Source organism: Procambarus clarkii, chromosome 76, assembly GCF_040958095.1.
Source record: "Procambarus clarkii isolate CNS0578487 chromosome 76, FALCON_Pclarkii_2.0, whole genome shotgun sequence".
Classification (NCBI taxonomy): domain Eukaryota; kingdom Metazoa; phylum Arthropoda; class Malacostraca; order Decapoda; family Cambaridae; genus Procambarus; species Procambarus clarkii.
Window position 1 is genome coordinate 28257537 of NC_091225.1, and position 17639 is coordinate 28275175.

The 17639-nt window shown below is 42.8% G+C and overlaps 1 protein-coding gene across 3 annotated transcripts in view; it reads left to right on the plus strand.

The window, feature by feature from the left end:
• Positions 1 to 10163: 10163 nt before the first annotated feature.
• Positions 10164 to 17639, plus strand: part of LOC138357127 (zinc finger protein 850-like) — a 98092-nt gene continuing 90616 nt past the window's right edge. Inside the window, exons 1-3 of one of the 3 annotated variants that reach the window (XM_069313768.1) lie at positions 10164 to 10326; positions 12265 to 12383; positions 12849 to 12926. The gene's annotated coding sequence lies outside the window, so the exon portion shown is untranslated. The remainder of the gene's footprint in view (positions 10327 to 12264; positions 12384 to 12848; positions 12927 to 17639) is intronic. The other 2 variants (XM_069313767.1, XM_069313769.1) reach the window with 2 other exon arrangements.

Sequence of the window (17639 nt, forward strand, 5' to 3'; positions counted from 1 at the left end):
AGGAAAGTACAGGAAAAAGATATGAAATAAAATGTGACCAACAACTCCTGGCCTTCTTTAGTGATTGTGGTATATCTGAAAACCTGAACCCGACCAATGCCAGTACTTAAAATAACTCTTTCAGTGCCTGAGCCTAACCTAACTTAATCTAACTTTGTCTAAGGTGCTGTCTCTGCCTTACCATTTACCTAATGTTCTCTCATTCATATAATTTCCTAAATAATCCATCAAGTCTCCATGCACTTATGCAAGCATCTACCTCAGTTTCATTGTAAAATTTTACTCTTAAATCTAATCTTACCCTATTCCATTTAAATTTTAAATTTAATTGTATTGATTTATGTCATTTATTGAAATCAATTATTGATCTCATTTTGTTCTTTTAATTAAGTTCATACTAATTATAGGTTAAAAACTAAGCTAAATAAAATTTATTATCTTTAAGATTATTTTACTTTACAATTATCATTTGTCAAATTTTTTATATATTCATCTTGACAGTCTCTACTGATTTTTTGTTCTCTCCACCAAACTTGTGTATCCTCCATGGCTATCTAGTGACCTTTATTCTACCTCTAATTGTTTCAATTCTTTTGTTTACTTGCATTTATTGTTGTGTTTTGCCATAATTATTCTCTAATTTTAGCAGACTTAATACTTTGTAAGCTCTTATTGTATTGTTATATTGTTGTGTTTTGCTATAATTACATTCTATTTTACAGCAGATTTAGTATTTATCTGTTCCTGTAATTGCTTATCTTATTGTATCGTGACATTATCTTATCTATATGCTTACTGATATTGATCCTGATCGAAATCTTCTGTCCCATATCCACACAAATCAGCACATTGATCATCATTATTGCAGGTATTACACAGCAAATCTTGCAAAAAACAAACTCCTAAATAGCACCTGCTTATCAGTTTACAACCAAAATGTTAGGTCACTTGGTAAACATTTTGATGATATAAATGCACTACTTACAGCACTAGGTACTAAATTATCATTCATCATTTTAACAGAAACTTGGCTAAGTAATGACTATACCCAACTCTACAATTTAGCTGGTTATAAAGCCATTCATAACTGCAGGCCTAATAAAAAAGGTGGTGGTACAGCAATATATTACAAAGATACCTTCATTTGCAATAGTGTTATTAGTGATAGAGATGACTATTGTGAATATACCTTTGCCAAGTTCTCCAGTAAATCCCTTAAATCCTCCCTGACTATTGGTGCCATCTATAGATTTCCTAATACCAACATAACTTTATTCTCTGACAATGTAAGGAATCTTATCATAAATAACAATCTCAACAAATATCACATCATTCTGGGAGGTGATTTCAATATTGACCTGGGTCTTCAAAACAACCCTCAAGTTGACTATTTCCGTAACAGCATGCACTCCTGTATGCTAATCCCCACAATCACCAAGCCCACCCGAGTCACTCAAACATCTGCTACTACCCTGGATCACCTATGGACTAATATAACAGCTCCCCTTACATCTGGGGTAATTTATGACAGAACAACTGACCACTATCCTACTTTCCTCATAGCAAACATGGACAAAGCACCACCAGAAACCAAGAAACTCTCATTCAGGCTACACAGTAAATCAGCTTTAGGCAATCTCTCTAATGCACTTCACAATATTAACTGGGAATCTGAATTTAATAATTCACAGGATATAAACTCATCAACTAACCTCTTTCTCTCCAAAACTCTAAGCCTCTACAACACTCACTGTCCCCTCCTTACCAAAACAAGTTACTGATAAAAGAAAAAATAACCCGTGGCTCACAAGTGGCATAATTAAATCAATCAACAAAAAACATGAATACGAAAAGAAATTTAGGAGTGGCCTAGTTTCAAAGGAAGTAGTTAAAAGGTACTCATCAGTGCTTACCAGTATCATAAGAAAAGCAAAACTTTCATATTATGAGACTAGATTCAAAGAAGCAAAAGGCAACATGAAAAGCACATGGAATACCATCTCTAATATCCTGGGAACTAAACAACACTCCCACAACCAGATAACACTCTCTAAGGATGGCCTTACACCGTCATCTGACTTAGAAATGGCGAATGAATTTAATAGCTTCTTTTCATCGATTGGTGCTAACCTTGCAAGTAAAATCCCACAGACTCAGACACATATCAACACATATCTCTCAGGCAGCTATCCAAACTATCTTCTCCTCTCACCAGTCAGCCCGACAGATGTTGTGTCCATCATACACTCACTAAAAACCAAAGCTGGGAACATCAGTGAAATCCCATCCATTGTATACAAGAGCGCCTCCCATGCCCTTGCGCCACCTATAGCTCTGCTGTTCAACAAATCCCTTGAGTGTCATACCTTCCCTGATATCCTTAAATAAGCAAGAGTAACGCCAGTTCTAAAGGAGGTAATCCGGCAGACATAAACAACTATAGACCAATATCGAACCTTCCCATACTATCAAAAATATTTGAAAAAATGATCTACAAACAGCTCTACTCCTATCTCGTAAAATTTGACATTCTTAGCCCCTGTCAGTTTGGCTTCCGCTCTCAAAAGAGTACCAACGATGCAATTATTAGTCTCCTTGGTATAATTTACTCAGCCCTTGACAAAAATGAGTTTCCAATTGGACTCTTCATTGACCTGAGAAAGGCCTTTGATACTGTTAATCACGATTACCTCTTATGTAAACTCCATCATTATGGAATCCGAGACCATGCACTGGACTATATCCAATCCTATCTTAGTGATAGACACCAATGTGTAGCCATCAATAATATAATCTCTCCCATTCTACCAATAACCGTTGGAGTGACACAGGGCAGCATCTTGGGACCTCTTCTATTTCTTATATACATCAATGATCTGCCTAATGTCTCTAACATTCTGAAACCTATTTTGTTTGCTGATGATACTACCCTCATCTACTCCAACTCCAACCCACATACACTAAATGATGTTGTTAATAATGAACTAAAAAATGTCCACTTATGGATGTCAACCAACAAACTAACACTTAACATAGAAAAGACCTACTACATCCTATTTGGAAGCAAATCTACAAATGCAATTCAGCATCAGATAGACAATGTAAACATTAGCAACAAAAATGATGGAAAGTTTCTTGGCATATTCCTAGACAAGAGACTCAACTTTAGTACCCACATACAACACATAACTAAGAAAGTCTCTAAAACAGTTGGTATACTCTCCAAAATCAGATATTATGTACCTAACTCTGCTCTCATCTCTCTATATTATGCACTAATCTATCCCTATCTCAACTATGGTATCTGTGCATGGGGTTCAACCACTGCAAACCACCTCAAGTCCATCATCACCCAGCAAAAATCTGCTATCAGAATAATATCAAATTCTGCTTTCAGACAACACACAGCCCCCTTGTTTAACTCCCTAAACATGCTAAACATAATCTCACTCCACAAATTCTCTTGTGTCAACTACATTTACAAAACCCTGTTCTTAAATGCAAATCCTTGTCTGAAACTCTTCCTGGACAGATGTAATAGGACCCATTATCACCACACCAGAAATAAATATCTCTTTGATATCCCCAGAGTTAAACTTAATCTGTGTAAACACTCTATGCAAATAAAGGGACCCAGTTTATGGAACTCACTCCCTACTGAATTGAAAAGCTGTCCAACTTTTACATCATTCAAAATCAATACTAAAAAGTACCTAATTTCATCTTCATAGTTTTTCACTTTTTGCCTTAAAATTGCACTGTATCTATTGCTACCCAATCTCCCAACCTTTATGTTCCCAATTTGAACATCTTTACCATTGTGATCATTGCTGTCTTCTTATATGTGCTGCCAATCTGCTGTATGGTGTTTATAAATCTTGTTTATCTGTATCTTTTGCTACCCAGTCTCCCAATCTTTATGTACGAAATCTGAACATCTTTACCATTGTGATCATTGCTGTCTTATATGTGCTGTCAATCTGCTGTATGGTGTCTATTAATCTTGTTTAAATTACTAATCAAGCTGTCAATGTAATCAATCAGAGCTTTAATATAACAATGTGCTTTAATATACTTACTAAGCTCTCTCATCTCATTTTTCTCTTGCAATGTATCTTTATCATTTATCAATTCTGATAGGAATTACCTACTTAAAATTATCTGCTAGATTAAGGACCTGCCCGAAACGCTGCGCGTACTAGTGGCTTTACAAGAATGTAAATACTGTACTATCCAATGTTTTCTCACAAACCCAATGTACCTTCTTGTATATATATAAATAAATAAATAAATAAATAAATAAATTATGGTTGCCCTGCTTACTCTTCTGCTCTTCACCGTCTTGATGCTTTGCACCATACTGGGCTGCGCCTCAGTTCTGGTGCCTTTTGTTCGACTCCCGTCCTTAGCTTGTATGTTGACACTGGCTTCCTGTCTCTCCAGGACCGCCGTGATCGCTACTGTCTTCGCTATCTTGTTCGGTCCTTGCAACATCCTTCCTCTCGCCTCTGTCGTGCTTTAACTTTTACCCCTCCTGCAGTTCCTGTTCCTCTTCACCACCTCCCTCTGTCTGTCCGGTTATCTCGCTTACAGGATTCTCTTTCCGTTCGTGTTTCTAATGTTTCTCCTCGTGTAGTTCCTTCTTTGCCCCCGTGGAGAGTCCCCCTTCCACAGTTTTGTACGTCCTTGACCCGCGTCACTAAAGCTATTACCCCTCCTACGGTTCTAAAATGCCTTTTCCTTGAGCACTTTTCTTCTCACTCCCGCTCCGTTTCTGTCTTCACCGATGGGTCTAAGTCTGCGGACGGTGTTGGCTACTCTGTTCTTTTTCCTGATCGCACTTATATGTGTCGCTTATCTCTGGAGACTAGCATATTTACAGAGGAGCTTTATGCTATTCTCTATGCTCTTCGTCTCCTGCTTTCTCGTTGTCAGTCTTCCTTTGTGGTTGTTGTTGACTCTCGTAGTGCCCTCATGGCTCTCGGGTCCTTTAATCCGGTTCATCCCGTTGTTGTCGAGATCCAGCATTGGCTGTTTCTTGTTCACAGTAAGTTTAAGTCGGTTAAGTTTTGTTGGGTTCCCAGTCATATTGGTGTGTCTTTAAATGAGCGTGCGGATGCTGCCGCCAAGGAAGCTGTCCGCTCTTGCCCCGTCTCTCGTAAAGGTATTCCATATTCCGACTTTTACCCGGTTATCCATTCCTCCATCCTTACCCGTTGGCAGGCTTCTTGGTCGTCTGTTACTGGTAACAAACTCCGAACTCCTAAATGTTGTGTTTCCTCGTGGCCATCCTCCTACCACCGTAACCGGCGGTGGGAAACTGCTCTGGCGAGGTTGCGTATTGGCCATACTTGCTTAAAGCAATCGACAAGAAACATGAATATGAAAAAAAACTTAGGATTGGCCTAGTTGGAAAGGAAGTAGTAAAGAGGTACTCATTAGTGCTTACCAGGATAATAAGAAAAGCAAGGCGTTCCTATTACGAGAATAGATTCAAAGAAGCAAAAGGCAACATGAAAAGCACATGGAGAGAGATCTCTAACATCCTAGAAGCTAAACAACATTCACATAATAAAATAAAAAATCTCCAAGGGTAGTTATACACCAGCAAAAGAAGAATCCGTGGTTTAATAGGGAATGTATGAAAGCAAAGGAGCTGAACAAAAGGGAATGGAGGAACTTCCGTAATAACAGAACACCAGAAAGTAGAGAGAGATACCAGAGAACCAGGAACGAGTATGTTAGTGAGAAGAGAAGCTGAGAAAAGGTATGAAAATGATATAGCTAATAAAGGCAAGACCGAACCAAAGTTACTACACAGTCACATCAGGAGGAAGACAACAGTGAAGGAACAGGTGATGAAACTTAGGGTGGGCGAGGACAGGTACACAGAGATTGACGAAGAGGTGTGTGAAGAACTCAACAAAAGGTTCCAGGAGGTCTTTACAATAGAACAGGGAGAAGTCACGGCGCTAGGAGAGGTGGCAGCAAACCAGGTGACCTTGGAAAGGTTCGAAATTACAAGAGATGAGGTCAAGAAGCACCTATTGGAGCTGGATGTGAGAAAAGCTGTTAGGCCGGACGGAATCTCGCCATGGGTATTGAAAGAGTGTGCAGGAGCACTTTGCTTGCCACTCTCCATAGTGTATAGTAGGTCACTGGAAACAGGAGACCTACCAGAAATATGGAAGACTGCTAATGTAGTACCAATATACAAAAAGGGAGACAGACAAGAGGCACTGAACTACAGACCAGTGTCCTTAACTTGTATACCATGCAAGGTGATGGAGAAGATTGTGAGAAAAAACCTAGTAACACATCTGGAGAGAAGAGACTTCGTGACAACCCATCAACATGGGTTCAGGGAGGGTAAATTTTGCCTTACAGGCTTGATAGAATTCTACAATCAGGTAACAAAGATTAAGCAAGAAAGAGAAAGATGGGCGGACTGCATTTTTTGGACTGTCGGAAAGCCTTCGACACAGTACCCCATAAAAGGTTGATGCATAAGCTGGAAAAACAGGCAGGAGTAACTGGTAGAACGCTGCAGTGGATAAGGGAGTACCTAAGCAATAGGAAGCAGAGAGTTACAGTGAGAGGTGAGACCTCAGAATGGCGTGAAATCACCAGTTGAGTCCCACAGGGCTCTGTACTCGGACCTATCCTGTTTGATATACGTAAATGATCTCCCAGAGGGTATAGACTCATTCCTCTCAATGTTTGCTGACGACGCCAAAATTATGAGAAGGATTAAGACAGAGGAGTGCAGTCTCCGTGGTGTAGTGGTAAGACACTCGCCTGGCGTTCCGCGAGCGCTATGTCATGGGTTCGTATCCTGGCCGGGGAGGATTTAATGGGCGCAATTCCTTAACTGTAGCCTCTGTTTAACGCAACAGTAAAATGTGTACTTGGATGAAAAAACGATTCTTCGCGGCAGGGGATCGTATTCCAGGGACCATAGGATTAAGGACTTGCCCGAAACGCTACGCGTACTAGTGGCTGTACAAGAATGTAACAACTCTTGTATATATCTCAAAAAAAAAAGAAAGAAAAAAAAAAAAAAAAAAAAAAAAGGAGGACAGCTTGAGGCTTCAAGAAAACCTGGACATGCTGCAGGAATGATCGAAGAAATGGCTGTTAGAGTTTAACCCAAGCAAATGTAATGTAATGAAGATAGGGGTAGGAAGCAGGAGACCAGATACAAGGTATCATTTGGGAGATGAAATACTTCAAGAGTCAGAGAGAGAGAGAAAGACCTGGGGTTATCACACCAGACCTGTCCCCTGAAGCTCATATCAAGAGGATAACATCAGCACCATATGCCAGGTTGGCTAACATAAGAACGGCCTTTAGAAACTTGTGTAAGGAATCTTTCAAAACATTATATACCACATATGTCAGACCAATCCTGGAGTATGCAGCTCCAGCATGGAGTCCATATCTAGTCAAGCATAAGACTAAACTGGAAAAGGTTCAAAGGTTTTCCACCAGACTAGTACCCGAGCTGAGAGCTATGAGCTACGAGGAGAGACTACGGGAATTAAACCTCACTTCGTTGGAAGACAGAAGAGTTAGTAAGGGACATGATCACCACATTCAAGATTCTCAAGGGAATCGACAGGGTTGATAAAGACAGGCTATTTAACACAAGGGGCACACGCACTAGGGGACACAGGTGGAAATTGAGTGCCCAAATGAGCCACAGAGATATTAGAAAGAACTTTTTTAGTGTTAGAGTGGTTGACAAATGGAATGCATTTGGAAGTAATGTGGTGGAGGCTGACTCCATACACAGTTTCAAGTGTAGATATGATAGAGCCCAATAGGCTCAGGAACCTGTACACCTGTTGATTGACGGTTGAGAGGCGGGACCAAAGAGCCAGAGCTCAACCCCCGCAAGCACAACTAGGTGAGTACAACTAAGTGAGTACCTGCAACAGATCTTGAAACAATAACTGAATTTAATAGCTTCTTTTCATCGATTGGTGCTAACCTTGCCCGAAAAATCCCAGAGACTCAGACACATGTTACCACATATCTTTCAGGCAGCTATCCAAACTCTCTTCTCTCTCCGGTCAGCCCTCCAGATGTTGTGTCCATCATTCACTCGCTAAAAACCAAAGCGGGGAACATTAGTGAAATACCATCGATGGTATACAAGAGTGCCCCCCATGCCCTTGCACCACCCATAGCATTGCTGTTCAATAAATCCCTAGAGTATCATACCTTCCCTGATATCCTTAAAAAAGCAAGAGTAACGCCAGTTCATAAAGGAGGTAACACGGCAGACATAAATAATTACAGACCCATATCAAATCTACCTATATTATCAAAAATATTTTAATTTTTTTTACAAACAGCTCTACTCCCTTATAAAATTCAATATACTAAGTCCTTGTCAGTTTGGCTTCCGCTCCCAAAAGAGTACCAATGATGGTATTGTTAGTCTGCTTGACTTAATCTTCTCAGCCCTCGACAAAAGTGAGTTTCCAATTGAACTCTTCATTGACCTGAGAAAGGCTTTTGATACTGTTAACCATAACGACCTCTTACTTAAACTCCACCAATATGGAATCCGTGGCCTTGCCCTGAACTATATCCGATCCTATCTTAGTAACAGACACTAATATGTAGCCATCAATGATATAACCTCTCCCACTCTACCAATAACTGTATGGGTGCCACAGGGCAGCATCCTAGGACCCTCCTGTTTCTTATATACGTCAATGATCTCCCTAATGTCTCTAACATACTTAAACCTATATTGTTTGCTGATGATACTACTCATCTACTTTGACCCCAACCCACTCATGTTAAATAAGGTTGTAAACAATTAATTAAAAAAAAGTCTACTTGTGGATGTCAACCAACAAACTCACACTAAACATAGAAAAGACCTACTACATCTTATTTGGAAGCAAATCAACAAATGCAATTCAGCTTCAGATAGATAATGTAAACATTAGCAATAAAAATGATGGAAAGTTTCTTGGCCTGTACTTAGACAAGAGACTCAACTTCAGCACCCATATACAACACATAACTAAAAAGGTTTCTAAAACAATTGGTATACTCTCTAAGATCAGATATTATGTACCCTACTCTGCTCTTCTCTCACTCTATTATGCACTTATCTATCTCTATCTTACTTATGGTAGCTGTGCTTGGGGTTCAACCTCTGCAAACTACCTCAAGCCCATCATCATCCAGCAAAAATCTGCTATCAGGACAATAACTAACTCTACTTTCAGACAACACACAGCTCCTCTGTTTAAATCCCTCAACATGCTAAACATAAATTCAGTTCACACATTCTCCTGTGTAAATTACGTTTATAAAACCCTTTTGCTAAGTGTAAACCCTGTTCTGAAACTCTTCCTGGACAGATGTAACAGAACACATGCCCACCACACCAGACACAAATATCTCTTTGATATCCCCAGAGTCAAACTTAATCTATGTAAACACTCTATGTAAATAAAGGGACCTAGTCTATGGAACTTATTCCCTAATGACTTGAAAAGCTGTCCAACTTTTGCCATATTCAAAAATAAAACCAAAAAGTACCTAATTTCATCTTCATAGTTTTCTACCATGGGCTTTATCTTCACACTGTATCTAGTGCTACTCAATCCCCCAATATTTGTACCTAAGCCATATTACTTTAACATTGTAATCTAAGATATCATTTGATATCATGGTTGTTGTATTGAGTGCATTTTCTACTGCATTATTCCTTGAAACTTTTCCTCGAAATGATCCTCATATTGTGCTTCAGTGAACCAATGTATGACCCTGAAATGCTATTCTCATGTATCTAGTAATCCTTGTTTCTTTATTGTGTATTATTCTGATATGCTTTTGTGTCAATATTTCTTCAAATTACCTGTAAACATTTTTGTTGATTTTACTGTAATTATTTTACTTAAAATTATCTGTACCTGTAAAGAAAAGCTATAAAATACCTGGTAACATTTTTTTATCAATTTTACTGTTAATTTATAAAAAAAAAAACTGTTAGTTTAAAGATTTACCCGAAACGCTATGCGTGCTAGTGGCTTTACAAGAATGTTAATTCAACTTATTTTCTATATTCTCTGTTAACCTCCAGTGTAACTTCTTGTATAAAAATAAATAAAAATAAAATAATAAAAATAACAAAACTTTTATGATGGGTTCAAGCGACGATTGAGTAGTGCGCAAAGCGTCCCTCACCTGTGACGTCACAGCGTCATCCGCCGCCAGGAACATCAACAAAGCGGTCAGTTTGTGGTCCGTGCAGTCAGCAAGAAGACAAACGCTTCATGCAATCACGCAAATATTATCGTAAGTAAACACTTATATTTTATAATGTTATTAGATTCTGGTGCTGGCTATAGTGCTGGTGTATTAAGAGGTGAGGAGCAGTGGTGGTGTATTGAGAAGTGAGGGGCAGTGGTGGTGTATGGAGAGGTGAGAGGCAGTGGTGGTGTATTGAGAGGTGAGGGCCAGTGGTGGTGTATTGAGAGGTGAGGGGCAGTGGTGGTGTATTGAGAGGTGAGGGGCAGTGCTGGTGTATTGAGAGGTGAGGGGCAGTGGTGGTGTATTGAGAGGTGAGGGGCAGTGGTGGTGTATTGAGAGGTGAGGGGCAGTGGTGGTGTATTGAGAGGTGAGGGGCAGTGGTGGTGTATTGAGAGGTGAGGGGCAGTGGTGGTGTATTGAGAGGTGAGGGGCAGTGGTGGTGTATTGAGAGGCGAGGGGCAGTGCTGGTGTATTGAGAGGTGAGGAGCAGTGGTGGTGTATTGAGAAGTGAGGGGCAGTGGTGGTGTATTGAGAGGTGAGGGGCAGTGGTGGTGTATTGAGAGGCGAGGGGCAGTGCTGGTGTATTGAGAGGTGAGGGGCAGTGCTGGTGTATTGAGAGGTGAGGGGTAGTGGTGGTGTATTGAGAGGCGAGGGGCAGTGGTAGTGTATTGAGAGGTGAGGGGCAGTGCTGGTGTATTGAGAAGTGAGGGGCAGTGGTGGTGTATTGAGAGGCGAGGGGCAGTGCTGGTGTATTGAGAGATGAGGGGCAGTGGTGGTGTATTGAGAGGTGAGGGGCAGTGGTGGTGTATTGAGAGGCGAGGGGCAGTGGTGGTGTATTGAGAGGCGAGGGGCAGTGGTGGTGTATTGAGAGGTGAGGGGCAGTGGTGGTGTATTGAGAGGCGAGGGGCAGTGCTGGTGTATTGAGAGGTGAGGGGCAGTGGTGGTGTATTGAGAGGTGAGGGGCAGTGGTGGTGTATTGAAAGGCGAGGGGCAGTGGTGGTGTATTGAGAGGTGAGGGGCAGTGCTGGTGTATTGAGAAGTGAGGGGCAGTGGTGGTGTATTGAGAGGCGAGGGGCAGTGCTGGTGTATTGAGAGGTGAGGAGCAGTGGTGGTGTATTGAGAGGTGAGGGGCAGTGGTGGTGTATTGAGAGGTGAGGGGCAGTGGTGGTGTATTGAGAGGCGAGGGGCAGTGGTGGTGTATTGAGAGGCGAGGGGCAGTGGTGGTGTATTGAGAGGCGAGGGGCAGTGCTGGTGTATTGAGAGGTGAGGGGCAGTGCTGGTGTATTGAGAGGCGAGGGCCAGTGCTGGTGTATTGAGAGGCAAGGGGCAGTGCTGGTGTATTGAGAGGTGAGGGGCAGTGCTGGTGTATTGAGAGGTGAGGGGCAGTGCTGGTGTATTGAGAGGCGAGGGCCAGTGCTGGTGTATTGAGAGGCAAGGGGCAGTGCTGGTGTATTGAGAGGTGAGGGGCAGTGGTGGTGTATTGAGAGGCAAGGGGCAGTGGTGGTGTATTGAGAGGCGAGGGGCAGTGGTGGTGTATTGAGAGGCGAGGGGCAGTGCTGGTGTATTGAGAGGTGAGGGGCAGTGCTGGTGTATTGAGAGGCGAGGGCCAGTGCTGGTGTATTGAGAGGCGAGGGGCAGTGGTGGTGTATTGAGAGGTGAGGGACAGTACTGGTGTATTGAGAGGTGAGGGGCAGTGGTGGTGTATTAAGAGGTGAGGGCCAGTGCTGGTGTATGGAAAGGCGAGGTACTGTGCTGCACATACAGTATCTAAAAACAGCATAATATTTTAATCACAAGCAGGGTTTCCTAATGGCTCCTTGAGAGTTATGTGCAAAGTACTTAACCCAGTTATAAGTTCCAAATCATGTGTGTCATATTATTAAACATCTCTTTAGAAAGCTGATTTATGTTATTTCTTAGTGTTCACTACTACTAGGTAATGATAAATATATATCTCACTGATATATTATTAATTATATTCAGGTATTGCAGATGATTTTGATGCTGCAAACCGGAGATGCATAGCTGCGGAAGGCACGTCTGAAGTGGAAACTTAAAACGAAGCTTCAGATATGAAGCAAAGAATGCCAAGAATAACAAATGTAAGCATTGAAAACCTAGTTCAGTAATGAAAAAATTTCACAAAATTGACATACTGTGCATTATTTCATCTCATTGTCAATCATATTTAATGATTTTTTTTTTATGGAGTAATCTTTGCTATGTTGATAGTGCTCGTTGTGTGTCTGCAGGTGCATTCATTGTGTGTATGATGCCTGGTGTTAAAGTATTATTTCTTACTCGTTCATGCTCTCATTTAGACGTTTGGCCTCGATAAGGTTCAGTCTTGTGACTGGTGTGTGGCACGTTTCTGTTGAAATGTAGTCTTTTCGAGACTACATTTCAAATATTACCTAACATACATGGCTACTCCCTCTCCTTGTCTAATATATCTATCTGTGTGAAATAGATTAAATCCATTTATTTGATATTCATCTAATAGTTCTCTATTTTCTACATTCATCCATGTTTTGGTAAGTGCAATAATATGTATTGTTTCATTGCAGATAAGAGATTCCAGATCGTTCCAGATTTCCGAAATACTGAAACGCACACCATACAGGCTTGGTGGATCTCGGTGCAAGGTAAAATTTATTTACTTGTACAGTATATATTTTTAGCTAATTATCAGTATATAAAACCACAGTACTTAATTTTATCAGTGTCAAAGACACAATTACATCTTACTCATAAATACCTTTATGTACCTCACTTGTGGTAACATATACACACATTAAGTGTATTATGTAGCATTATCTGTAATCAACTGATTTTCAGAGCTGCTCATTACAAAAGACTCGTTTAAAAAAGTGTTTCTTAACAATAGGAGCATTTCATTACAATATATCCATAATCAACTACAGAGCACCACTTGGTTTCCGAACTTTAGTTATCCGAAACTTCCAGTTTCCCGATTGGGGTTGGGGAGTCATGCTACCCGCTACCCGAACAAAGTTCGGGTAGGAAGGGGTCCGCCAAGTGTCACGCCGGCTTGTGGTGGTGGGTGGGCGATGGTCCAGTTTGCCCACTGTGACTTCACAGATTCACGGCCTATTATTCCAATTATTTTGAATTGCCATAAGGCTGGAATGTTCATTCTGTGTTTTTGTTTTACATATCTGCACAATCAAGAAACATCTGTGCACCATGTTGACTCCAAATGCACGCATTGCGTCAGTGATGGCTGACTGGTGGGTGGATGGACGATGGAGCTTAGGTGGGAGGCAGTATGAATGAGGGGGGGGGGAATCAGTGAGAGAGGGGGAGAGAGAGATGCTAGGAGGGAGGGGGAGGTAGGGAGAGATGTTAGGAGGTAGGGAGAGATGCTAAGAGGGAGGGGGAGGTAGGGAGAGATGCTAGGAGGTAGGCAGGAAGGGATGGAAGTAGTGAGAATTAGGGAGGGAAAGGCAGGCACAGGCAGGCAGGCACAGGCAGGCAGGCAGGCAGGCAAGCTTGCAGGCAGGCTGGCAGGCAGGCTGGCAGGCAGGGAGTGAGTGGTAGTCACGCGGTTGAACCGCGTGACCTTGAGAGATGGGATGTAGGGGGGCGGGTGGTTTGTTGGTGGTGGGGGTGAGACCGGCTCATTCCCGAAGATAAGCCTAACACACACTACCCGTTAGCATGATGGCAGGGAGGGAGGCAGGCTGGCTGGAAAGGAAGCAGGCTGGGAAGGAGGCAGGCAGGCTGGCTGGGAAGGAAGCAGGCTGGCAGGCTGGGAAGGAGGCAGGCAGGCAGGCTGGGAAGGAGGCAGGCAGGCTGGCTGGGAAGGAAGCAGGCTGGGAAGGAGGCAGGCAGGCAGGCTGGGAAGGAGGCAGGCAGGCAGGCTGGGAAGGAGGCAGGCAGGCTGGCTGGGAAGGAAGCAGGCTGGCAGGCTGGGAAGGAGGCAGGCAGGCTGGCTGGGAAGGAGGCAGGCTGGCTGGGAAGGAAGCAGGCTGGCAGGCTGGGAAGGAAGCAGGCAGGCAGGCTGGGAAGGAGGCAGGCAGGCAGGCTGGGAAGGAAGCAGGCTGGCAGGCTGGGAAGGAGGCAGGCAGGCAGGCTGGGAAGGAGGCAGGCAGGCTGGGAAGGAGGCAGGCAGGCAGGAAGCGATATATGGGTGTTGAAGTGAACCGTGAACCACGTGACCTTTGAGAGTGTGTGTGTGTATGGGTTTGGGGTGGGGGAGAGGGGAAGGTGTGTTGGTGGTGGGGGAGGGACCGGCTGACTCCATAAGCCTAACCACACTCCACAGACCTGTGACCCAGATTTGTTTCTTAAATGTACAGTACATCATCGTATATTTTAGGCAGGATGTGCCTGCAGGCTGGCAGGATGTGCCTACAGGCTGGCAGGATATGCCTGCAGGCTGGCAGGATGTGCCTGCAGGCTGGCAGGATGTGCCTGCAGGCTGGCAGGATGTGCCTGCAGGCTGGCAGGATGTGCCTGCAGGCTGGCAGGATGTGCCTGCAGGATGTGCCTGCAGGCTGGCTGGCAGGCAGGCTGGCAGGATGTGCCTGCAGGCTGGCAGGCAGGCTGGCAGGATGTTTCTGCAGGCTGGCAGGATGTTTCTGCAGGCTGGCAGGATGTTCCTGCAGGCTGGCAGGAAACATCCAGAGGATGTTTGCCAGACGTCTTAACCCTTACACTGCTCAGGGGTCCTTGGGACATTTACACCCCTGTGCGCAAGAAAAAAAAAAATTCAAAATTTTTTTTTCGTCTTCTAAACATGTTAATTTGTGTCTCCAGAGCACGGAAAAAATAAAAAATAAATCGTAGGTGACATATTTTGTGCGCAATTGACCGAGGAAGTCTGGCAAAAAGTGGGCGTTGACAGAGCGGTCGTCAGACCCGGTCAGCGTCACCCGCATTGACAGATGGGAGTTGCCACAAAGATGATATTACCTAATTGTTTCAATGTCTCCGATTGATTTTTTCTTAGTTTTTTGCAGTAATATTATTCAATAGTGTGTATTGTAATATATTTATATAATAAAAGTGGTTAATAATCGCTATACAGTGGTACCTCGGAATGCGATTGTCCCTTTATGCGAGGTTTTCGGAAGGCGAGGTGTATTTACTCCAAAAATTTGTCTCAGAAGGCGAGGGTTACTTCGGGAGGCGAGTTTGGACGCGAGTTTGTTGATACGCGTACAGCCGACCTAGCGCGTTCGTCGCCCCTCCGCCCCGCCGCCCCTCAGTTTATTATTGTCTGGCGCTCAGTGACTACCCCCACATCAATTCTTCTCGCGGATTTTCAGTGTTTTGTTGGATTTTTGGTGATTTGTCTATACAATTTGTTGTTATATATCTCACCATGGGTCCCAAGAAAGCCAGTGGTAAGGATAAAGGCCAGAAAGCTCCTGTGAGGATGACAATAGAGGAGAAACAAGAGATCATTCGGAAGCATGAGAACGGTACACGTGTTGTTGAACTTTGTAGGCAGTACAACAAAGCCACATCAACAATATGCACTATACTTAAGAAGAAAAATAAGATTATGGGTGCTAAAGTGGCAAAAGGAGTAAGAACATTAACGGCACAAAGACCACAAATACTTGAAGAAGTGGAAAAGTTGTTATTAATTTGGATACACGACAAGGAGTTGAGGGGTGATAGTGTTTCGGAGGCCATTATTTGTGAGAAAGCCAGGGTGTTGCACGAAGACCTTCTAAAGAATACCCCTGCAACGAGTGATGCAGATAAGAAAGTTTAAGGCAAGCAGGGGCTGGTTTGAAAAATTTAGAAAGAGAAGTGGTATCCATAGTGTTACAAGGCATGGGGTTATGTGATGTGATTATGGAAGGGGACTCCCCTTCCAAACAGTAACTCCTCTCCTCCTCCCCCCTCCTCACCATCTTCCATACGCCTACAGCACTCGACAGCAAGGTAAGTAATAACTGGAACACAGTTTTGTAGGTTTAGATGAATTAGGTAAATTAGGTATAAAAATTTAGTTTGATGTGGGGTTTTTGGGGTAGTCAGGAACGGATTAATTCATTTCCCTTTATTTCTTATGGGGAAATTAACTTCGGAATGCGAGTTTTCGGAAGGCGAGGCGTCTCCAGGAACGGATTAAACTCTTATTCTGAGGTATGCCTGTACTCAAAAGTATGATGTGCATATTAGTGATTCAATTATTATGTTTATAAAACTATAAACAAATAGTTTTGCTGCTATTACACTCTATACACAGGTTATATATAAGTATTGGCATGTTTTGGTCACCATAATGAACCACTAAGTTGGTATTGAGAGTCGAAAAGCAACGAGGAGTTACTGCCACACACCAGCCAGCCACTCGCTGCCACTCCCTCAACACACGCACTAAACTTTCTCCCCCAACAATACCAGTTGTGGTGTTATTACACTATATACAGACGTTATATATAAGTATGTGTATATTTTGTTCACCACAACTGTACAACTAAGCTGATATAGTTAGTTCAGGCACTAAGAGTCGTCACTATACACAGATGGCGGCTCCCTCACTCTTTCAAGGTCACACGCACTAAACTTTCTCCCCCAACAATACCTTTTGCAGTGTTATTACCCTATATACACATATTATATATAAATATCTACATGTTTTATGCACCGTAACTGTACACCTAAGCTTGTAGTGCGCCCAAAGAGCATAGTGGCCACCCTCTAAACGGCTAGACAAATCGTGCAGACGACGTCACCTCCGTCACCCATATGGCTCCTCCCAGCATAATCCTTTTGCTGTTATTACACTAATACACACATTATATATAAGTATCTACATTTGTGTTCACCATAGAGAACCACTGAGCTGGTATGGTGAATGCAAACAATAACAGGTGGCCACACAGTCAGTAAACGATGCTGTCTCCCTCCGTCTCTCAGCATCACTCCTCCCACAGCGCTAATTATTACAACAATCCTGTTATTATCACAACCCTGGTTATTTATATCACAGTCATTGGTCATCTGTAATATTGTCATCGCTAAATAATAACAATTATATATTTATTTTGACAATTTTCGGCGATGCTGTGGTCACAAGCTGAACAGCAATGCTGTTCGCTCATGCTGCGTGCGCCGGCCTTGGTTGCTCCAACAGTACTGTGCCTCTCACACCTGAGAATATTGCCCACGATTTTTTTTTTAAATGGCATCTGTTTACAAGAGCCCTGAGGAAGCTACTGTGAACCCCGTGTAGCCGCGGGCCATTTGAATCAGGCCTGGCACCCTATGGCGTATATATACGCCATGCGCACCATGGGACATGTTACTCAGGGCGTATATATACGCCATGCGCAGTTTAAGGGTTAATAATCAGTTAAGAACAATTAAGGACT